This window comes from Pelobates fuscus, chromosome 6, assembly GCF_036172605.1.
Source record: "Pelobates fuscus isolate aPelFus1 chromosome 6, aPelFus1.pri, whole genome shotgun sequence".
Taxonomy (NCBI): Eukaryota; Metazoa; Chordata; class Amphibia; order Anura; family Pelobatidae; genus Pelobates; species Pelobates fuscus.
In genome coordinates this window covers 7318194-7341151 of record NC_086322.1, presented here as the reverse complement: position 1 = coordinate 7341151, position 22958 = coordinate 7318194, and the positions used below count along the sequence as shown (strand labels likewise).

The 22958-nt window shown below is 35.7% G+C and overlaps 17 non-coding genes across 17 annotated transcripts; all 17 read right to left on the bottom strand.

Moving 5' to 3' along the window:
- Nucleotides 1–429: 429 nt before the first annotated feature.
- Nucleotides 430–501, bottom strand: TRNAP-AGG (transfer RNA proline (anticodon AGG)). The gene has a single exon. It is a non-coding gene; the product is annotated as a tRNA-Pro (tRNA).
- Nucleotides 502–1529: 1028 nt separating this feature from the next.
- TRNAP-AGG (transfer RNA proline (anticodon AGG)) lies at nucleotides 1530–1601 on the bottom strand. Its single transcript has one exon. It is a non-coding gene; the product is annotated as a tRNA-Pro (tRNA).
- Nucleotides 1602–2625: 1024 nt separating this feature from the next.
- Nucleotides 2626–2697, bottom strand: TRNAP-AGG (transfer RNA proline (anticodon AGG)). The gene has a single exon. It is a non-coding gene; the product is annotated as a tRNA-Pro (tRNA).
- Nucleotides 2698–3725: 1028 nt separating this feature from the next.
- Nucleotides 3726–3797, bottom strand: TRNAP-AGG (transfer RNA proline (anticodon AGG)). Its single transcript has one exon. It is a non-coding gene; the product is annotated as a tRNA-Pro (tRNA).
- Nucleotides 3798–4825: 1028 nt separating this feature from the next.
- On the bottom strand, nucleotides 4826–4897 carry TRNAP-AGG (transfer RNA proline (anticodon AGG)). The gene has a single exon. It is a non-coding gene; the product is annotated as a tRNA-Pro (tRNA).
- A 1027-nt stretch (nucleotides 4898–5924) lies between these two features.
- TRNAP-AGG (transfer RNA proline (anticodon AGG)) lies at nucleotides 5925–5996 on the bottom strand. The gene has a single exon. It is a non-coding gene; the product is annotated as a tRNA-Pro (tRNA).
- A 1028-nt stretch (nucleotides 5997–7024) lies between these two features.
- Nucleotides 7025–7096, bottom strand: TRNAP-AGG (transfer RNA proline (anticodon AGG)). Its single transcript has one exon. It is a non-coding gene; the product is annotated as a tRNA-Pro (tRNA).
- A 1027-nt stretch (nucleotides 7097–8123) lies between these two features.
- On the bottom strand, nucleotides 8124–8195 carry TRNAP-AGG (transfer RNA proline (anticodon AGG)). The gene has a single exon. It is a non-coding gene; the product is annotated as a tRNA-Pro (tRNA).
- A 2129-nt stretch (nucleotides 8196–10324) lies between these two features.
- On the bottom strand, nucleotides 10325–10396 carry TRNAP-AGG (transfer RNA proline (anticodon AGG)). The gene has a single exon. It is a non-coding gene; the product is annotated as a tRNA-Pro (tRNA).
- A 1027-nt stretch (nucleotides 10397–11423) lies between these two features.
- TRNAP-AGG (transfer RNA proline (anticodon AGG)) lies at nucleotides 11424–11495 on the bottom strand. Its single transcript has one exon. It is a non-coding gene; the product is annotated as a tRNA-Pro (tRNA).
- Nucleotides 11496–13696: 2201 nt separating this feature from the next.
- Nucleotides 13697–13768, bottom strand: TRNAP-AGG (transfer RNA proline (anticodon AGG)). The gene has a single exon. It is a non-coding gene; the product is annotated as a tRNA-Pro (tRNA).
- A 1028-nt stretch (nucleotides 13769–14796) lies between these two features.
- Nucleotides 14797–14868, bottom strand: TRNAP-AGG (transfer RNA proline (anticodon AGG)). The gene has a single exon. It is a non-coding gene; the product is annotated as a tRNA-Pro (tRNA).
- A 1027-nt stretch (nucleotides 14869–15895) lies between these two features.
- TRNAP-AGG (transfer RNA proline (anticodon AGG)) lies at nucleotides 15896–15967 on the bottom strand. The gene has a single exon. It is a non-coding gene; the product is annotated as a tRNA-Pro (tRNA).
- Nucleotides 15968–19340: 3373 nt separating this feature from the next.
- TRNAP-AGG (transfer RNA proline (anticodon AGG)) lies at nucleotides 19341–19412 on the bottom strand. The gene has a single exon. It is a non-coding gene; the product is annotated as a tRNA-Pro (tRNA).
- A 1028-nt stretch (nucleotides 19413–20440) lies between these two features.
- On the bottom strand, nucleotides 20441–20512 carry TRNAP-AGG (transfer RNA proline (anticodon AGG)). The gene has a single exon. It is a non-coding gene; the product is annotated as a tRNA-Pro (tRNA).
- Nucleotides 20513–21539: 1027 nt separating this feature from the next.
- Nucleotides 21540–21611, bottom strand: TRNAP-AGG (transfer RNA proline (anticodon AGG)). The gene has a single exon. It is a non-coding gene; the product is annotated as a tRNA-Pro (tRNA).
- A 1028-nt stretch (nucleotides 21612–22639) lies between these two features.
- Nucleotides 22640–22711, bottom strand: TRNAP-AGG (transfer RNA proline (anticodon AGG)). The gene has a single exon. It is a non-coding gene; the product is annotated as a tRNA-Pro (tRNA).
- Nucleotides 22712–22958: the final 247 nt, after the last annotated feature.

Here is a 22958-nt window from a genome sequence, read left to right as displayed (position 1 = left end):
AAGATTTTGCAGTCTTAAGAAAGACTTTGCAGTCTTAACCCCTTAAGGACCAAACTTCTGGAATAAAAGGGGATCATGACGTGTCAGACATGTCATGTGTCCTTAAGGGGTTAAAAGCGTCATCTGAGCAGTTAGGACTTGCATTAATGACTTACGATAAATCATTGATTTTAAATGGTTGATAATGAAAACGACACATTTTTTATGATTTCTCTCATACATTTCTAAGTAAAAGCTAAACGAGTATTAATATAAGATGTTAGCTTTGAAAGGTGATATCAGAAGCACCAGGAAATATATATATTGATGGTGGCATGCCAACATCTTCTCTTTGGAGCACTTGAAGGGTTTTGCTATAAGTGATTTTTGCTGACTATATTAAACACAGTTCGAAGCTACGTGTTTCAAAAGAAAAAACACCAAATGCTTGGGCTCGTCCGGGATTTGAACCCGGGACCTCTCGCACCCTAAGCGAGAATCATACCCCTAGACCAACGAGCCATTACATTAGTTGGGTTTTAGGAAAAAAATTGCCAGACTAACGCGCCAGACAGCGTTTGTGTTCTCAAAATAGAAACAAAGTTTTCGTTTTGAAGTGAGGATTTTAAAATTCCTCAATAGGATCTGTTTTTCCAATATCATTTTCATTGTATGGGTGAATTAACAGTTGAGGTTTATGTACGATGGTGATAAATCATATTGACTGTTGTCAAAGTTGAGTCTGCTTCTGGTCAAATTGCTGGGGAAGACTTAAAATGTCCATTCATTTCTTAATTGTTTATGAGGGCTTTGTTGGTTTAGGAGAAATTTGTGGTTCTAATATATGTTGGAAAAGCACATGAAGGATTTAACTTTCTTTCTCATATTCTGCATGCTATCACCATGTTGAAAATAAAGTAAAGATGTGCAGAGGAGAAATTAATTATAAATAGTCTTGTGCAAAATAATGTTTGGGGAGGTTGGCCTGGTTCCATAACTTGAATCCACAGTCGAACGTAACGACTGCCTTGAATTTACCTTTACAGTTTTATTCATCGATACATTCAGGCGTGTACTGGAAGGAATTTGATTCAAACCTACCCTCTCCATCACATATTTGCACAAGTCTAAGTATGAATAAAAATAGAATTCCGTATGTCAAAACATGTATTTTTTCCCCTTTGTTTGTTGTTAACAAAGATTTTGCAGTCTTAAGAAAGACTTTGCAGTCTTAAAAGCGTCATCGGAGCAGTTAGGACTTGCATTAATGACTTACGATAAACCATTGATTTTAAATGGTTGATAATGAAAACGACACATTTTTTATGATTTCTCTCATACATTTCTAAGTAAAAGCTAAACGAGTATTAATATAAGATGTTAGCTTTGAAAGGTGATATCAGAAGCACCAGGAAATATATATATTGATGGTGGCATGCCAACATCTTCTCTTTGGAGCACTTGAAGGGTTTTGCTATAAGTGATTTTTGCTGACTATATTAAACACAGTTCGAAGCTACGTGTTTCAAAAGAAAAAACACCAAATGCTTGGGCTCGTCCGGGATTTGAACCCGGGACCTCTCGCACCCTAAGCGAGAATCATACCCCTAGACCAACGAGCCATTACATTAGTTGGGTTTTAGGAAAAAAATTGCCAGACTAACGCGCCAGACAGCGTTTGTGTTCTCAAAATAGAAACAAAGTTTTCGTTTTGAAGTGAGGATTTTAAAATTCCTCAATAGGATCTGTTTTTCCAATATCATTTTCATTGTATGGGTGAATTAACAGTTGAGGTTTATGTACGATGGTGATAAATCATATTGACTGTTGTCAAAGTTGAGTCTGCTTCTGGTCAAATTGCTGGGGAAGACTTAAAATGTCCATTCATTTCTTAATTGTTTATGAGGGCTTTGTTGGTTTAGGAGAAATTTGTGGTTCTAATATATGTTGGAAAAGCACATGAAGGATTTAACTTTCTTTCTCATATTCTGCATGCTATCACCATGTTGAAAATAAAGTAAAGATGTGCAGAGGAGAAATTAATTATAAATAGTCTTGTGCAAAATAATGTTTGGGGAGGTTGACCTGGTTCCATAACTTGAATCCACAGTCGAACGTAATGACTGCCTTGAATTTACCTTTACAGTTTTATTTATCAATACATTCAGGCGTGTACTTGAAGGAATTTGATTCAAACCTACCCTCTCCATCACATATTTGCACGAGTCTAAGTATGAATAAAAATAGAATTCCGTATGTCAAAACATGTATTTTTTCCCGTTTGTTGTTAACAAAGATTTTGCAGTCTTAAGAAAGACTTTGCAGTCTTAAAAGCGTCATCTGAGCAGTTAGGACTTGCATTAATGACTTACGATAAATCATTGATTTTAAATGGTTGATAATGAAAACGACACATTTTTTATGATTTCTCTCATACATTTCTAAGTAAAAGCTAAACGAGTATTAATATAAGATGTTAGCTTTGAAAGGTGATATCAGAAGCACCAGGAAATATATATATTGATGGTGGCATGCCAACATCTTCTCTTTGGAGCACTTGAAGGGTTTTGCTATAAGTGATTTTTGCTGACTATATTAAACACAGTTCGAAGCTACGTGTTTCAAAAGAAAAAACACCAAATGCTTGGGCTCGTCCGGGATTTGAACCCGGGACCTCTCGCACCCTAAGCGAGAATCATACCCCTAGACCAACGAGCCATTACATTAGTTGGGTTTTAGGAAAAAAATTGCCAGACTAACGCGCCAGACAGCGTTTGTGTTCTCAAAATAGAAACAAAGTTTTCGTTTTGAAGTGAGGATTTTAAAATTCCTCAATAGGATCTGTTTTTCCAATATCATTTTCATTGTATGGGTGAATTAACAGTTGAGGTTTATGTACGATGGTGATAAATCATATTGACTGTTGTCAAAGTTGAGTCTGCTTCTGGTCAAATTGCTGGGGAAGACTTAAAATGTCCATTCATTTCTTAATTGTTTATGAGGGCTTTGTTGGTTTAGGAGAAATTTGTGGTTCTAATATATGTTGGAAAAGCACATGAAGGATTTAACTTTCTTTCTCATATTCTGCATGCTATCACCATGTTGAAAATAAAGTAAAGATGTGCAGAGGAGAAATTAATTATAAATAGTCTTGTGCAAAATAATGTTTGGGGAGGTTGGCCTGGTTCCATAACTTGAATCCACAGTCGAACGTAACGACTGCCTTGAATTTACCTTTACAGTTTTATTCATCGATACATTCAGGCGTGTACTGGAAGGAATTTGATTCAAACCTACCCTCTCCATCACATATTTGCACAAGTCTAAGTATGAATAAAAATAGAATTCCGTATGTCAAAACATGTATTTTTTCCCCTTTGTTTGTTGTTAACAAAGATTTTGCAGTCTTAAGAAAGACTTTGCAGTCTTAAAAGCGTCATCGGAGCAGTTAGGACTTGCATTAATGACTTACGATAAACCATTGATTTTAAATGGTTGATAATGAAAACGACACATTTTTTATGATTTCTCTCATACATTTCTAAGTAAAAGCTAAACGAGTATTAATATAAGATGTTAGCTTTGAAAGGTGATATCAGAAGCACCAGGAAATATATATATTGATGGTGGCATGCCAACATCTTCTCTTTGGAGCACTTGAAGGGTTTTGCTATAAGTGATTTTTGCTGACTATATTAAACACAGTTCGAAGCTACGTGTTTCAAAAGAAAAAACACCAAATGCTTGGGCTCGTCCGGGATTTGAACCCGGGACCTCTCGCACCCTAAGCGAGAATCATACCCCTAGACCAACGAGCCATTACATTAGTTGGGTTTTAGGAAAAAAATTGCCAGACTAACGCGCCAGACAGCGTTTGTGTTCTCAAAATAGAAACAAAGTTTTCGTTTTGAAGTGAGGATTTTAAAATTCCTCAATAGGATCTGTTTTTCCAATATCATTTTCATTGTATGGGTGAATTAACAGTTGAGGTTTATGTACGATGGTGATAAATCATATTGACTGTTGTCAAAGTTGAGTCTGCTTCTGGTCAAATTGCTGGGGAAGACTTAAAATGTCCATTCATTTCTTAATTGTTTATGAGGGCTTTGTTGGTTTAGGAGAAATTTGTGGTTCTAATATATGTTGGAAAAGCACATGAAGGATTTAACTTTCTTTCTCATATTCTGCATGCTATCACCATGTTGAAAATAAAGTAAAGATGTGCAGAGGAGAAATTAATTATAAATAGTCTTGTGCAAAATAATGTTTGGGGAGGTTGGCCTGGTTCCATAACTTGAATCCACAGTCGAACGTAACGACTGCCTTGAATTTACCTTTACAGTTTTATTCATCGATACATTCAGGCGTGTACTGGAAGGAATTTGATTCAAACCTACCCTCTCCATCACATATTTGCACAAGTCTAAGTATGAATAAAAATAGAATTCCGTATGTCAAAACATGTATTTTTTCCCCTTTGTTTGTTGTTAACAAAGATTTTGCAGTCTTAAGAAAGACTTTGCAGTCTTAAAAGCGTCATCGGAGCAGTTAGGACTTGCATTAATGACTTACGATAAACCATTGATTTTAAATGGTTGATAATGAAAACGACACATTTTTTATGATTTCTCTCATACATTTCTAAGTAAAAGCTAAACGAGTATTAATATAAGATGTTAGCTTTGAAAGGTGATATCAGAAGCACCAGGAAATATATATATTGATGGTGGCATGCCAACATCTTCTCTTTGGAGCACTTGAAGGGTTTTGCTATAAGTGATTTTTGCTGACTATATTAAACACAGTTCGAAGCTACGTGTTTCAAAAGAAAAAACACCAAATGCTTGGGCTCGTCCGGGATTTGAACCCGGGACCTCTCGCACCCTAAGCGAGAATCATACCCCTAGACCAACGAGCCATTACATTAGTTGGGTTTTAGGAAAAAAATTGCCAGACTAACGCGCCAGACAGCGTTTGTGTTCTCAAAATAGAAACAAAGTTTTCGTTTTGAAGTGAGGATTTTAAAATTCCTCAATAGGATCTGTTTTTCCAATATCATTTTCATTGTATGGGTGAATTAACAGTTGAGGTTTATGTACAATGGTGATAAATCATATTGACTGTTGTCAAAGTTGAGTCTGCTTCTGGTCAAATTGCTGGGGAAACTTAAAATGTCCATTCATTTCTTAATTGTTTATGAGGGCTTTGTTGGTTTAGGAGAAATTTGTGGTTCTAATATATGTTGGAAAAGCACATGAAGGATTTAACTTTCTTTCTCATATTCTGCATGCTATCACCATGTTGAAAATAAAGTAAAGATGTGCAGAGGAGAAATTAATTATAAATAGTCTTCTGCAAAATAATGTTTGGGGAGGTTGGCCTGGTTCCATAACTTGAATCCACAGTCGAACGTAACGACTGCCTTGAATTTACCTTTACAGTTTTATTCATCGATACATTCAGGCGTGTACTTGAAGGAATTTGATTCAAACCTACCCTCTCCATCACATATTTGCACAAGTCTAAGTATGAATAAAAATAGAATTCCGTATGTCAAAACATGTATTTTTTCCCCTTTGTTTGTTGTTAACAAAGATTTTGCAGTCTTAAGAAAGACTTTGCAGTCTTAAAAGCGTCATCTGAGCAGTTAGGACTTGCATTAATGACTTACGATAAACCATTGATTTTAAATGGTTGATAATGAAAACGACACATTTTTTATGATTTCTCTCATACATTTCTAAGTAAAAGCTAAACGAGTATTAATATAAGATGTTAGCTTTGAAAGGTGATATCAGAAGCACCAGGAAATATATATATTGATGGTGGCATGCCAACATCTTCTCTTTGGAGCACTTGAAGGGTTTTGCTATAAGTGATTTTTGCTGACTATATTAAACACAGTTCGAAGCTACGTGTTTCAAAAGAAAAAACACCAAATGCTTGGGCTCGTCCGGGATTTGAACCCGGGACCTCTCGCACCCTAAGCGAGAATCATACCCCTAGACCAACGAGCCATTACATTAGTTGGGTTTTAGGAAAAAAATTGCCAGACTAACGCGCCAGACAGCGTTTGTGTTCTCAAAATAGAAACAAAGTTTTCGTTTTGAAGTGAGGATTTTAAAATTCCTCAATAGGATCTGTTTTTCCAATATCATTTTCATTGTATGGGTGAATTAACAGTTGAGGTTTATGTACGATGGTGATAAATCATATTGACTGTTGTCAAAGTTGAGTCTGCTTCTGGTCAAATTGCTGGGGAAGACTTAAAATGTCCATTCATTTCTTAATTGTTTATGAGGGCTTTGTTGGTTTAGGAGAAATTTGTGGTTCTAATATATGTTGGAAAAGCACATGAAGGATTTAACTTTCTTTCTCATATTCTGCATGCTATCACCATGTTGAAAATAAAGTAAAGATGTGCAGAGGAGAAATTAATTATAAATAGTCTTGTGCAAAATAATGTTTGGGGAGGTTGGCCTGGTTCCATAACTTGAATCCACAGTCGAACGTAACGACTGCCTTGAATTTACCTTTACAGTTTTATTCATCGATACATTCAGGCGTGTACTGGAAGGAATTTGATTCAAACCTACCCTCTCCATCACATATTTGCACAAGTCTAAGTATGAATAAAAATAGAATTCCGTATGTCAAAACATGTATTTTTTCCCCTTTGTTTGTTGTTAACAAAGATTTTGCAGTCTTAAGAAAGACTTTGCAGTCTTAAAAGCGTCATCGGAGCAGTTAGGACTTGCATTAATGACTTACGATAAACCATTGATTTTAAATGGTTGATAATGAAAACGACACATTTTTTATGATTTCTCTCATACATTTCTAAGTAAAAGCTAAACGAGTATTAATATAAGATGTTAGCTTTGAAAGGTGATATCAGAAGCACCAGGAAATATATATATTGATGGTGGCATGCCAACATCTTCTCTTTGGAGCACTTGAAGGGTTTTGCTATAAGTGATTTTTGCTGACTATATTAAACACAGTTCGAAGCTACGTGTTTCAAAAGAAAAAACACCAAATGCTTGGGCTCGTCCGGGATTTGAACCCGGGACCTCTCGCACCCTAAGCGAGAATCATACCCCTAGACCAACGAGCCATTACATTAGTTGGGTTTTAGGAAAAAAATTGCCAGACTAACGCGCCAGACAGCGTTTGTGTTCTCAAAATAGAAACAAAGTTTTCGTTTTGAAGTGAGGATTTTAAAATTCCTCAATAGGATCTGTTTTTCCAATATCATTTTCATTGTATGGGTGAATTAACAGTTGAGGTTTATGTACAATGGTGATAAATCATATTGACTGTTGTCAAAGTTGAGTCTGCTTCTGGTCAAATTGCTGGGGAAACTTAAAATGTCCATTCATTTCTTAATTGTTTATGAGGGCTTTGTTGGTTTAGGAGAAATTTGTGGTTCTAATATATGTTGGAAAAGCACATGAAGGATTTAACTTTCTTTCTCATATTCTGCATGCTATCACCATGTTGAAAATAAAGTAAAGATGTGCAGAGGAGAAATTAATTATAAATAGTCTTCTGCAAAATAATGTTTGGGGAGGTTGGCCTGGTTCCATAACTTGAATCCACAGTCGAACGTAACGACTGCCTTGAATTTACCTTTACAGTTTTATTCATCGATACATTCAGGCGTGTACTTGAAGGAATTTGATTCAAACCTACCCTCTCCATCACATATTTGCACAAGTCTAAGTATGAATAAAAATAGAATTCCGTATGTCAAAACATGTATTTTTTCCCCTTTGTTTGTTGTTAACAAAGATTTTGCAGTCTTAAGAAAGACTTTGCAGTCTTAAAAGCGTCATCTGAGCAGTTAGGACTTGCATTAATGACTTACGATAAACCATTGATTTTAAATGGTTGATAATGAAAACGACACATTTTTTATGATTTCTCTCATACATTTCTAAGTAAAAGCTAAACGAGTATTAATATAAGATGTTAGCTTTGAAAGGTGATATCAGAAGCACCAGGAAATATATATATTGATGGTGGCATGCCAACATCTTCTCTTTGGAGCACTTGAAGGGTTTTGCTATAAGTGATTTTTGCTGACTATATTAAACACAGTTCGAAGCTACGTGTTTCAAAAGAAAAAACACCAAATGCTTGGGCTCGTCCGGGATTTGAACCCGGGACCTCTCGCACCCTAAGCGAGAATCATACCCCTAGACCAACGAGCCATTACATTAGTTGGGTTTTAGGAAAAAAATTGCCAGACTAACGCGCCAGACAGCGTTTGTGTTCTCAAAATAGAAACAAAGTTTTCGTTTTGAAGTGAGGATTTTAAAATTCCTCAATAGGATCTGTTTTTCCAATATCATTTTCATTGTATGGGTGAATTAACAGTTGAGGTTTATGTACGATGGTGATAAATCATATTGACTGTTGTCAAAGTTGAGTCTGCTTCTGGTCAAATTGCTGGGGAAGACTTAAAATGTCCATTCATTTCTTAATTGTTTATGAGGGCTTTGTTGGTTTAGGAGAAATTTGTGGTTCTAATATATGTTGGAAAAGCACATGAAGGATTTAACTTTCTTTCTCATATTCTGCATGCTATCACCATGTTGAAAATAAAGTAAAGATGTGCAGAGGAGAAATTAATTATAAATAGTCTTGTGCAAAATAATGTTTGGGGAGGTTGGCCTGGTTCCATAACTTGAATCCACAGTCGAACGTAACGACTGCCTTGAATTTACCTTTACAGTTTTATTCATCGATACATTCAGGCGTGTACTGGAAGGAATTTGATTCAAACCTACCCTCTCCATCACATATTTGCACAAGTCTAAGTATGAATAAAAATAGAATTCCGTATGTCAAAACATATATTTTTTTCCCCTTTGTTTGTTGTTAACAAAGATTTTGCAGTCTTAAGAAAGACTTTGCAGTCTTAAAAGCGTCATCTGAGCAGTTAGGACTTGCATTAATGACTTACGATAAACCATTGATTTTAAATGGTTGATAATGAAAACGACACATTTTTTATGATTTCTCTCATACATTTCTAAGTAAAAGCTAAACGAGTATTAATATAAGATGTTAGCTTTGAAAGGTGATATCAGAAGCACCAGGAAATATATATATTGATGGTGGCATGCCAACATCTTCTCTTTGGAGCACTTGAAGGGTTTTGCTATAAGTGATTTTTGCTGACTATATTAAACACAGTTCGAAGCTACGTGTTTCAAAAGAAAAAACACCAAATGCTTGGGCTCGTCCAGGATTTGAACCCAGGACCTCTCGCACCCTAAGCGAGAATCATACCCCTAGACCAACGAGCCATTACATTAGTTGGGTTTTAGGAAAAAAATTGCCAGACTAACGCGCCAGACAGCGTTTGTGTTCTCAAAATAGAAACAAAGTTTTCGTTTTGAAGTGAGGATTTTAAAATTCCTCAATAGGATCTGTTTTTCCAATATAATTTTCATTGTATGGGTGAATTAACAGTTGAGGTTTATGTACGATGGTGATAAATCATATTGACTGTTGTCAAAGTTGAGTCTGCTTCTGGTCAAATTGCTGGGGAAGACTTAAAATGTCCATTCATTTCTTAATTGTTTATGAGGGCTTTGTTGGTTTAGGAGAAATGTGTGGTTCTAATATATGTTGGAAAAGCACATGAAGGATTTAACTTTCTTTCTCATATTCTGCATGCTATCACCATGTTGAAAATAAAGTAAAGATGTGCAGAGGAGAAATTAATTATAAATAGTCTTGTGCAAAATAATGTTTGGGGAGGTTGGCCTGGTTCCATAACTTGAATCCACAGTCGAACGTAACGACTGCCTTGAATTTACCTTTACAGTTTTATTCATCGATACATTCAGGCGTGTACTGGAAGGAATTTGATTCAAACCTACCCTCTCCATCACATATTTGCACAAGTCTAAGTATGAATAAAAATAGAATTCCGTATGTCAAAACATGTATTTTTTCCCCTTTGTTTGTTGTTAACAAAGATTTTGCAGTCTTAAGAAAGACTTTGCAGTCTTAAAAGCGTCATCGGAGCAGTTAGGACTTGCATTAATGACTTACGATAAACCATTGATTTTAAATGGTTGATAATGAAAACGACACATTTTTTATGATTTCTCTCATACATTTCTAAGTAAAAGCTAAACGAGTATTAATATAAGATGTTAGCTTTGAAAGGTGATATCAGAAGCACCAGGAAATATATATATTGATGGTGGCATGCCAACATCTTCTCTTTGGAGCACTTGAAGGGTTTTGCTATAAGTGATTTTTGCTGACTATATTAAACACAGTTCGAAGCTACGTGTTTCAAAAGAAAAAACACCAAATGCTTGGGCTCGTCCGGGATTTGAACCCGGGACCTCTCGCACCCTAAGCGAGAATCATACCCCTAGACCAACGAGCCATTACATTAGTTGGGTTTTAGGAAAAAAATTGCCAGACTAACGCGCCAGACAGCGTTTGTGTTCTCAAAATAGAAACAAAGTTTTCGTTTTGAAGTGAGGATTTTAAAATTCCTCAATAGGATCTGTTTTTCCAATATCATTTTCATTGTATGGGTGAATTAACAGTTGAGGTTTATGTACAATGGTGATAAATCATATTGACTGTTGTCAAAGTTGAGTCTGCTTCTGGTCAAATTGCTGGGGAAACTTAAAATGTCCATTCATTTCTTAATTGTTTATGAGGGCTTTGTTGGTTTAGGAGAAATTTGTGGTTCTAATATATGTTGGAAAAGCACATGAAGGATTTAACTTTCTTTCTCATATTCTGCATGCTATCACCATGTTGAAAATAAAGTAAAGATGTGCAGAGGAGAAATTAATTATAAATAGTCTTCTGCAAAATAATGTTTGGGGAGGTTGGCCTGGTTCCATAACTTGAATCCACAGTCGAACGTAACGACTGCCTTGAATTTACCTTTACAGTTTTATTCATCGATACATTCAGGCGTGTACTGGAAGGAATTTGATTCAAACCTACCCTCTCCATCACATATTTGCACAAGTCTAAGTATGAATAAAAATAGAATTCCGTATGTCAAAACATGTATTTTTTCCCCTTTGTTTGTTGTTAACAAAGATTTTGCAGTCTTAAGAAAGACTTTGCAGTCTTAAAAGCGTCATCTGAGCAGTTAGGACTTGCATTAATGACTTACGATAAACCATTGATTTTAAATGGTTGATAATGAAAACGACACATTTTTTATGATTTCTCTCATACATTTCTAAGTAAAAGCTAAACGAGTATTAATATAAGATGTTAGCTTTGAAAGGTGATATCAGAAGCACCAGGAAATATATATATTGATGGTGGCATGCCAACATCTACTCTTTGGAGCACTTGAAGGGTTTTGCTATAAGTGATTTTTGCTGACTATATTAAACACAGTTCGAAGCTACGTGTTTCAAAAGAAAAAACACCAAATGCTTGGGCTCGTCCGGGATTTGAACCCGGGACCTCTCGCACCCTAAGCGAGAATCATACCCCTAGACCAACGAGCCATTACATTAGTTGGGTTTTAGGAAAAAAATTGCCAGACTAACGCGCCAGACAGCGTTTGTGTTCTCAAAATAGAAACAAAGTTTTCGTTTTGAAGTGAGGATTTTAAAATTCCTCAATAGGATCTGTTTTTCCAATATCATTTTCATTGTATGGGTGAATTAACAGTTGAGGTTTATGTACGATGGTGATAAATCATATTGACTGTTGTCAAAGTTGAGTCTGCTTCTGGTCAAATTGCTGGGGAAGACTTAAAATGTCCATTCATTTCTTAATTGTTTATGAGGGCTTTGTTGGTTTAGGAGAAATTTGTGGTTCTAATATATGTTGGAAAAGCACATGAAGGATTTAACTTTCTTTCTCATATTCTGCATGCTATCACCATGTTGAAAATAAAGTAAAGATGTGCAGAGGAGAAATTAATTATAAATAGTCTTGTGCAAAATAATGTTTGGGGAGGTTGGCCTGGTTCCATAACTTGAATCCACAGTCGAACGTAACGACTGCCTTGAATTTACCTTTACAGTTTTATTCATCGATACATTCAGGCGTGTACTGGAAGGAATTTGATTCAAACCTACCCTCTCCATCACATATTTGCACAAGTCTAAGTATGAATAAAAATAGAATTCCGTATGTCAAAACATATATTTTTTTCCCCTTTGTTTGTTGTTAACAAAGATTTTGCAGTCTTAAGAAAGACTTTGCAGTCTTAAAAGCGTCATCTGAGCAGTTAGGACTTGCATTAATGACTTACGATAAACCATTGATTTTAAATGGTTGATAATGAAAACGACACATTTTTTATGATTTCTCTCATACATTTCTAAGTAAAAGCTAAACGAGTATTAATATAAGATGTTAGCTTTGAAAGGTGATATCAGAAGCACCAGGAAATATATATATTGATGGTGGCATGCCAACATCTTCTCTTTGGAGCACTTGAAGGGTTTTGCTATAAGTGATTTTTGCTGACTATATTAAACACAGTTCGAAGCTACGTGTTTCAAAAGAAAAAACACCAAATGCTTGGGCTCGTCCAGGATTTGAACCCGGGACCTCTCGCACCCTAAGCGAGAATCATACCCCTAGACCAACGAGCCATTACATTAGTTGGGTTTTAGGAAAAAAATTGCCAGACTAACGCGCCAGACAGCGTTTGTGTTCTCAAAATAGAAACAAAGTTTTCGTTTTGAAGTGAGGATTTTAAAATTCCTCAATAGGATCTGTTTTTCCAATATAATTTTCATTGTATGGGTGAATTAACAGTTGAGGTTTATGTACGATGGTGATAAATCATATTGACTGTTGTCAAAGTTGAGTCTGCTTCTGGTCAAATTGCTGGGGAAGACTTAAAATGTCCATTCATTTCTTAATTGTTTATGAGGGCTTTGTTGGTTTAGGAGAAATTTGTGGTTCTAATATATGTTGGAAAAGCACATGAAGGATTTAACTTTCTTTCTCATATTCTGCATGCTATCACCATGTTGAAAATAAAGTAAAGATGTGCAGAGGAGAAATTAATTATAAATAGTCTTGTGCAAAATAATGTTTGGGGAGGTTGACCTGGTTCCATAACTTGAATCCACAGTCGAACGTAATGACTGCCTTGAATTTACCTTTACAGTTTTATTCATCGATACATTCAGGCGTGTACTTGAAGGAATTTGATTCAAACCTACCCTCTCCATCACATATTTGCACGAGTCTAAGTATGAATAAAAATAGAATTCCGTATGTCAAAACATGTATTTTTTCCCGTTTGTTGTTAACAAAGATTTTGCAGTCTTAAGAAAGACTTTGCAGTCTTAACCCCTTAAGGACCAAACTTCTGGAATAAAAGGGGATCATGACGTGTCAGACATGTCATGTGTCCTTAAGGGGTTAAAAGCGTCATCTGAGCAGTTAGGACTTGCATTAATGACTTACGATAAATCATTGATTTTAAATGGTTGATAATGAAAACGACACATTTTTTATGATTTCTCTCATACATTTCTAAGTAAAAGCTAAACGAGTATTAATATAAGATGTTAGCTTTGAAAGGTGATATCAGAAGCACCAGGAAATATATATATTGATGGTGGCATGCCAACATCTTCTCTTTGGAGCACTTGAAGGGTTTTGCTATAAGTGATTTTTGCTGACTATATTAAACACAGTTCGAAGCTACGTGTTTCAAAAGAAAAAACACCAAATGCTTGGGCTCGTCCGGGATTTGAACCCGGGACCTCTCGCACCCTAAGCGAGAATCATACCCCTAGACCAACGAGCCATTACATTAGTTGGGTTTTAGGAAAAAAATTGCCAGACTAACGCGCCAGACAGCGTTTGTGTTCTCAAAATAGAAACAAAGTTTTCGTTTTGAAGTGAGGATTTTAAAATTCCTCAATAGGATCTGTTTTTCCAATATCATTTTCATTGTATGGGTGAATTAACAGTTGAGGTTTATGTACGATGGTGATAAATCATATTGACTGTTGTCAAAGTTGAGTCTGCTTCTGGTCAAATTGCTGGGGAAGACTTAAAATGTCCATTCATTTCTTAATTGTTTATGAGGGCTTTGTTGGTTTAGGAGAAATTTGTGGTTCTAATATATGTTGGAAAAGCACATGAAGGATTTAACTTTCTTTCTCATATTCTGCATGCTATCACCATGTTGAAAATAAAGTAAAGATGTGCAGAGGAGAAATTAATTATAAATAGTCTTGTGCAAAATAATGTTTGGGGAGGTTGGCCTGGTTCCATAACTTGAATCCACAGTCGAACGTAACGACTGCCTTGAATTTACCTTTACAGTTTTATTCATCGATACATTCAGGCGTGTACTGGAAGGAATTTGATTCAAACCTACCCTCTCCATCACATATTTGCACAAGTCTAAGTATGAATAAAAATAGAATTCCGTATGTCAAAACATGTATTTTTTCCCCTTTGTTTGTTGTTAACAAAGATTTTGCAGTCTTAAGAAAGACTTTGCAGTCTTAAAAGCGTCATCGGAGCAGTTAGGACTTGCATTAATGACTTACGATAAACCATTGATTTTAAATGGTTGATAATGAAAACGACACATTTTTTATGATTTCTCTCATACATTTCTAAGTAAAAGCTAAACGAGTATTAATATAAGATGTTAGCTTTGAAAGGTGATATCAGAAGCACCAGGAAATATATATATTGATGGTGGCATGCCAACATCTTCTCTTTGGAGCACTTGAAGGGTTTTGCTATAAGTGATTTTTGCTGACTATATTAAACACAGTTCGAAGCTACGTGTTTCAAAAGAAAAAACACCAAATGCTTGGGCTCGTCCGGGATTTGAACCCGGGACCTCTCGCACCCTAAGCGAGAATCATACCCCTAGACCAACGAGCCATTACATTAGTTGGGTTTTAGGAAAAAAATTGCCAGACTAACGCGCCAGACAGCGTTTGTGTTCTCAAAATAGAAACAAAGTTTTCGTTTTGAAGTGAGGATTTTAAAATTCCTCAATAGGATCTGTTTTTCCAATATCATTTTCATTGTATGGGTGAATTAACAGTTGAGGTTTATGTACAATGGTGATAAATCATATTGACTGTTGTCAAAGTTGAGTCTGCTTCTGGTCAAATTGCTGGGGAAACTTAAAATGTCCATTCATTTCTTAATTGTTTATGAGGGCTTTGTTGGTTTAGGAGAAATTTGTGGTTCTAATATATGTTGGAAAAGCACATGAAGGATTTAACTTTCTTTCTCATATTCTGCATGCTATCACCATGTTGAAAATAAAGTAAAGATGTGCAGAGGAGAAATTAATTATAAATAGTCTTCTGCAAAATAATGTTTGGGGAGGTTGGCCTGGTTCCATAACTTGAATCCACAGTCGAACGTAACGACTGCCTTGAATTTACCTTTACAGTTTTATTCATCGATACATTCAGGCGTGTACTGGAAGGAATTTGATTCAAACCTACCCTCTCCATCACATATTTGCACAAGTCTAAGTATGAATAAAAATAGAATTCCGTATGTCAAAACATGTATTTTTTCCCCTTTGTTTGTTGTTAACAAAGATTTTGCAGTCTTAAGAAAGACTTTGCAGTCTTAAAAGCGTCATCTGAGCAGTTAGGACTTGCATTAATGACTTACGATAAACCATTGATTTTAAATGGTTGATAATGAAAACGACACATTTTTTATGATTTCTCTCATACATTTCTAAGTAAAAGCTAAACGAGTATTAATATAAGATGTTAGCTTTGAAAGGTGATATCAGAAGCACCAGGAAATATATATATTGATGGTGGCATGCCAACATCTACTCTTTGGAGCACTTGAAGGGTTTTGCTATAAGTGATTTTTGCTGACTATATTAAACACAGTTCGAAGCTACGTGTTTCAAAAGAAAAAACACCAAATGCTTGGGCTCGTCCGGGATTTGAACCCGGGACCTCTCGCACCCTAAGCGAGAATCATACCCCTAGACCAACGAGCCATTACATTAGTTGGGTTTTAGGAAAAAAATTGCCAGACTAACGCGCCAGACAGCGTTTGTGTTCTCAAAATAGAAACAAAGTTTTCGTTTTGAAGTGAGGATTTTAAAATTCCTCAATAGGATCTGTTTTTCCAATATCATTTTCATTGTATGGGTGAATTAACAGTTGAGGTTTATGTACGATGGTGATAAATCATATTGACTGTTGTCAAAGTTGAGTCTGCTTCTGGTCAAATTGCTGGGGAAGACTTAAAATGTCCATTCATTTCTTAATTGTTTATGAGGGCTTTGTTGGTTTAGGAGAAATTTGTGGTTCTAATATATGTTGGAAAAGCACATGAAGGATTTAACTTTCTTTCTCATATTCTGCATGCTATCACCATGTTGAAAATAAAGTAAAGATGTGCAGAGGAGAAATTAATTATAAATAGTCTTGTGCAAAATAATGTTTGGGGAGGTTGGCCTGGTTCCATAACTTGAATCCACAGTCGAACGTAACGACTGCCTTGAATTTACCTTTACAGTTTTATTCATCGATACATTCAGGCGTGTACTGGAAGGAATTTGATTCAAACCTACCCTCTCCATCACATATTTGCACAAGTCTAAGTATGAATAAAAATAGAATTCCGTATGTCAAAACATATATTTTTTTCCCCTTTGTTTGTTGTTAACAAAGATTTTGCAGTCTTAAGAAAGACTTTGCAGTCTTAAAAGCGTCATCTGAGCAGTTAGGACTTGCATTAATGACTTACGATAAACCATTGATTTTAAATGGTTGATAATGAAAACGACACATTTTTTATGATTTCTCTCATACATTTCTAAGTAAAAGCTAAACGAGTATTAATATAAGATGTTAGCTTTGAAAGGTGATATCAGAAGCACCAGGAAATATATATATTGATGGTGGCATGCCAACATCTTCTCTTTGGAGCACTTGAAGGGTTTTGCTATAAGTGATTTTTGCTGACTATATTAAACACAGTTCGAAGCTACGTGTTTCAAAAGAAAAAACACCAAATGCTTGGGCTCGTCCAGGATTTGAACCCGGGACCTCTCGCACCCTAAGCGAGAATCATACCCCTAGACCAACGAGCCATTACATTAGTTGGGTTTTAGGAAAAAAATTGCCAGACTAACGCGCCAGACAGCGTTTGTGTTCTCAAAATAGAAACAAAGTTTTCGTTTTGAAGTGAGGATTTTAAAATTCCTCAATAGGATCTGTTTTTCCAATATAATTTTCATTGTATGGGTGAATTAACAGTTGAGGTTTATGTACGATGGTGATAAATCATATTGACTGTTGTCAAAGTTGAGTCTGCTTCTGGTCAAATTGCTGGGGAAGACTTAAAATGTCCATTCATTTCTTAATTGTTTATGAGGGCTTTGTTGGTTTAGGAGAAATTTGTGGTTCTAATATATGTTGGAAAAGCACATGAAGGATTTAACTTTCTTTCTCATATTCTGCATGCTATCACCATGTTGAAAATAAAGTAAAGATGTGCAGAGGAGAAATTAATTATAAATAGTCTTGTGCAAAATAATGTTTGGGGAGGTTGACCTGGTTCCATAACTTGAATCCACAGTCGAACGTAATGACTGCCTTGAATTTACCTTTACAGTTTTATTCATCGATACATTCAGGCGTGTACTTGAAGGAATTTGATTCAAACCTACCCTCTCCATCACATATTTGCACGAGTCTAAGTATGAATAAAAATAGAATTCCGTATGTCAAAACATGTATTTTTTCCCGTTTGTTGTTAACAAAGATTTTGCAGTCTTAAGAAAGACTTTGCAGTCTTAACCCCTTAAGGACCAAACTTCTGGAATAAAAGGGGATCATGACGTGTCAGACATGTCATGTGTCCTTAAGGGGTTAAAAGCGTCATCTGAGCAGTTAGGACTTGCATTAATGACTTACGATAAATCATTGATTTTAAATGGTTGATAATGAAAACGACACATTTTTTATGATTTCTCTCATACATTTCTAAGTAAAAGCTAAACGAGTATTAATATAAGATGTTAGCTTTGAAAGGTGATATCAGAAGCACCAGGAAATATATATATTGATGGTGGCATGCCAACATCTTCTCTTTGGAGCACTTGAAGGGTTTTGCTATAAGTGATTTTTGCTGACTATATTAAACACAGTTCGAAGCTACGTGTTTCAAAAGAAAAAACACCAAATGCTTGGGCTCGTCCAGGATTTGAACCCGGGACCTCTCGCACCCTAAGCGAGAATCATACCCCTAGACCAACGAGCCATTACATTAGTTGGGTTTTAGGAAAAAAATTGCCAGACTAACGCGCCAGACAGCGTTTGTGTTCTCAAAATAGAAACAAAGTTTTCGTTTTGAAGTGAGGATTTTAAAATTCCTCAATAGGATCTGTTTTTCCAATATAATTTTCATTGTATGGGTGAATTAACAGTTGAGGTTTATGTACGATGGTGATAAATCATATTGACTGTTGTCAAAGTTGAGTCTGCTTCTGGTCAAATTGCTGGGGAAGACTTAAAATGTCCATTCATTTCTTAATTGTTTATGAGGGCTTTGTTGGTTTAGGAGAAATTTGTGGTTCTAATATATGTTGGAAAAGCACATGAAGGATTTAACTTTCTTTCTCATATTCTGCATGCTATCACCATGTTGAAAATAAAGTAAAGATGTGCAGAGGAGAAATTAATTATAAATAGTCTTGTGCAAAATAATGTTTGGGGAGGTTGACCTGGTTCCATAACTTGAATCCACAGTCGAACGTAATGACTGCCTTGAATTTACCTTTACAGTTTTATTCATCGATACATTCAGGCGTGTACTTGAAGGAATTTGATTCAAACCTACCCTCTCCATCACATATTTGCACGAGTCTAAGTATGAATAAAAATAGAATTCCGTATGTCAAAACATGTATTTTTTCCCGTTTGTTGTTAACAAAGATTTTGCAGTCTTAAGAAAGACTTTGCAGTCTTAACCCCTTAAGGACCAAACTTCTGGAATAAAAGGGGATCATGACGTGTCAGACATGTCATGTGTCCTTAAGGGGTTAAAAGCGTCATCTGAGCAGTTAGGACTTGCATTAATGACTTACGATAAATCATTGATTTTAAATGGTTGATAATGAAAACGACACATTTTTTATGATTTCTCTCATACATTTCTAAGTAAAAGCTAAACGAGTATTAATATAAGATGTTAGCTTTGAAAGGTGATATCAGAAGCACCAGGAAATATATATATTGATGGTGGCATGCCAACATCTTCTCTTTGGAGCACTTGAAGGGTTTTGCTATAAGTGATTTTTGCTGACTATATTAAACACAGTTCGAAGCTACGTGTTTCAAAAGAAAAAACACCAAATGCTTGGGCTCGTCCGGGATTTGAACCCGGGACCTCTCGCACCCTAAGCGAGAATCATACCCCTAGACCAACGAGCCATTACATTAGTTGGGTTTTAGGAAAAAAATTGCCAGACTAACGCGCCAGACAGCGTTTGTGTTCTCAAAATAGAAACAAAGTTTTCGTTTTGAAGTGAGGATTTTAAAATTCCTCAATAGGATCTGTTTTTCCAATATCATTTTCATTGTATGGGTGAATTAACAGTTGAGGTTTATGTACGATGGTGATAAATCATATTGACTGTTGTCAAAGTTGAGTCTGCTTCTGGTCAAATTGCTGGGGAAGACTTAAAATGTCCATTCATTTCTTAATTGTTTATGAGGGCTTTGTTGGTTTAGGAGAAATTTGTGGTTCTAATATATGTTGGAAAAGCACATGAAGGATTTAACTTTCTTTCTCATATTCTGCATGCTATCACCATGTTGAAAATAAAGTAAAGATGTGCAGAGGAGAAATTAATTATAAATAGTCTTGTGCAAAATAATGTTTGGGGAGGTTGGCCTGGTTCCATAACTTGAATCCACAGTCGAACGTAACGACTGCCTTGAATTTACCTTTACAGTTTTATTCATCGATACATTCAGGCGTGTACTGGAAGGAATTTGATTCAAACCTACCCTCTCCATCACATATTTGCACAAGTCTAAGTATGAATAAAAATAGAATTCCGTATGTCAAAACATGTATTTTTTCCCCTTTGTTTGTTGTTAACAAAGATTTTGCAGTCTTAAGAAAGACTTTGCAGTCTTAAAAGCGTCATCGGAGCAGTTAGGACTTGCATTAATGACTTACGATAAACCATTGATTTTAAATGGTTGATAATGAAAACGACACATTTTTTATGATTTCTCTCATACATTTCTAAGTAAAAGCTAAACGAGTATTAATATAAGATGTTAGCTTTGAAAGGTGATATCAGAAGCACCAGGAAATATATATATTGATGGTGGCATGCCAACATCTTCTCTTTGGAGCACTTGAAGGGTTTTGCTATAAGTGATTTTTGCTGACTATATTAAACACAGTTCGAAGCTACGTGTTTCAAAAGAAAAAACACCAAATGCTTGGGCTCGTCCGGGATTTGAACCCGGGACCTCTCGCACCCTAAGCGAGAATCATACCCCTAGACCAACGAGCCATTACATTAGTTGGGTTTTAGGAAAAAAATTGCCAGACTAACGCGCCAGACAGCGTTTGTGTTCTCAAAATAGAAACAAAGTTTTCGTTTTGAAGTGAGGATTTTAAAATTCCTCAATAGGATCTGTTTTTCCAATATCATTTTCATTGTATGGGTGAATTAACAGTTGAGGTTTATGTACAATGGTGATAAATCATATTGACTGTTGTCAAAGTTGAGTCTGCTTCTGGTCAAATTGCTGGGGAAACTTAAAATGTCCATTCATTTCTTAATTGTTTATGAGGGCTTTGTTGGTTTAGGAGAAATTTGTGGTTCTAATATATGTTGGAAAAGCACATGAAGGATTTAACTTTCTTTCTCATATTCTGCATGCTATCACCATGTTGAAAATAAAGTAAAGATGTGCAGAGGAGAAATTAATTATAAATAGTCTTCTGCAAAATAATGTTTGGGGAGGTTGGCCTGGTTCCATAACTTGAATCCACAGTCGAACGTAACGACTGCCTTGAATTTACCTTTACAGTTTTATTCATCGATACATTCAGGCGTGTACTGGAAGGAATTTGATTCAAACCTACCCTCTCCATCACATATTTGCACAAGTCTAAGTATGAATAAAAATAGAATTCCGTATGTCAAAACATGTATTTTTTCCCCTTTGTTTGTTGTTAACAAAGATTTTGCAGTCTTAAGAAAGACTTTGCAGTCTTAAAAGCGTCATCTGAGCAGTTAGGACTTGCATTAATGACTTACGATAAACCATTGATTTTAAATGGTTGATAATGAAAACGACACATTTTTTATGATTTCTCTCATACATTTCTAAGTAAAAGCTAAACGAGTATTAATATAAGATGTTAGCTTTGAAAGGTGATATCAGAAGCACCAGGAAATATATATATTGATGGTGGCATGCCAACATCTACTCTTTGGAGCACTTGAAGGGTTTTGCTATAAGTGATTTTTGCTGACTATATTAAACACAGTTCGAAGCTACGTGTTTCAAAAGAAAAAACACCAAATGCTTGGGCTCGTCCGGGATTTGAACCCGGGACCTCTCGCACCCTAAGCGAGAATCATACCCCTAGACCAACGAGCCATTACATTAGTTGGGTTTTAGGAAAAAAATTGCCAGACTAACGCGCCAGACAGCGTTTGTGTTCTCAAAATAGAAACAAAGTTTTCGTTTTGAAGTGAGGATTTTAAAATTCCTCAATAGGATCTGTTTTTCCAATATCATTTTCATTGTATGGGTGAATTAACAGTTGAGGTTTATGTACGATGGTGATAAATCATATTGACTGTTGTCAAAGTTGAGTCTGCTTCTGGTCAAATTGCTGGGGAAGACTTAAAATGTCCATTCATTTCTTAATTGTTTATGAGGGCTTTGTTGGTTTAGGAGAAATTTGTGGTTCTAATATATGTTGGAAAAGCACATGAAGGATTTAACTTTCTTTCTCATATTCTGCATGCTATCACCATGTTGAAAATAAAGTAAAGATGTGCAGAGGAGAAATTAATTATAAATAGTCTTGTGCAAAATAATGTTTGGGGAGGTTGGCCTGGTTCCATAACTTGAATCCACAGTCGAACGTAACGACTGCCTTGAATTTACCTTTACAGTTTTATTCATCGATACATTCAGGCGTGTACTGGAAGGAATTTGATTCAAACCTACCCTCTCCATCACATATTTGCACAAGTCTAAGTATGAATAAAAATAGAATTCCGTATGTCAAAACATGTATTTTTTCCCCTTTGTTTGTTGTTAACAAAGATTTTGCAGTCTTAAGAAAGACTTTGCAGTCTTAAAAGCGTCATCGGAGCAGTTAGGACTTGCATTAATGACTTACGATAAACCATTGATTTTAAATGGTTGATAATGAAAACGACACATTTTTTATGATTTCTCTCATACATTTCTAAGTAAAAGCTAAACGAGTATTAATATAAGATGTTAGCTTTGAAAGGTGATATCAGAAGCACCAGGAAATATATATATTGATGGTGGCATGCCAACATCTTCTCTTTGGAGCACTTGAAGGGTTTTGCTATAAGTGATTTTTGCTGACTATATTAAACACAGTTCGAAGCTACGTGTTTCAAAAGAAAAAACACCAAATGCTTGGGCTCGTCCGGGATTTGAACCCGGGACCTCTCGCACCCTAAGCGAGAATCATACCCCTAGACCAACGAGCCATTACATTAGTTGGGTTTTAGGAAAAAAATTGCCAGACTAACGCGCCAGACAGCGTTTGTGTTCTCAAAATAGAAACAAAGTTTTCGTTTTGAAGTGAGGATTTAAAAATTCCTCAATAGGATCTGTTTTTCCAATATCATTTTCATTGTATGGGTGAATTAACAGTTGAGGTTTATGTACAATGGTGATAAATCATATTGACTGTTGTCAAAGTTGAGTCTGCTTCTGGTCAAATTGCTGGGGAAG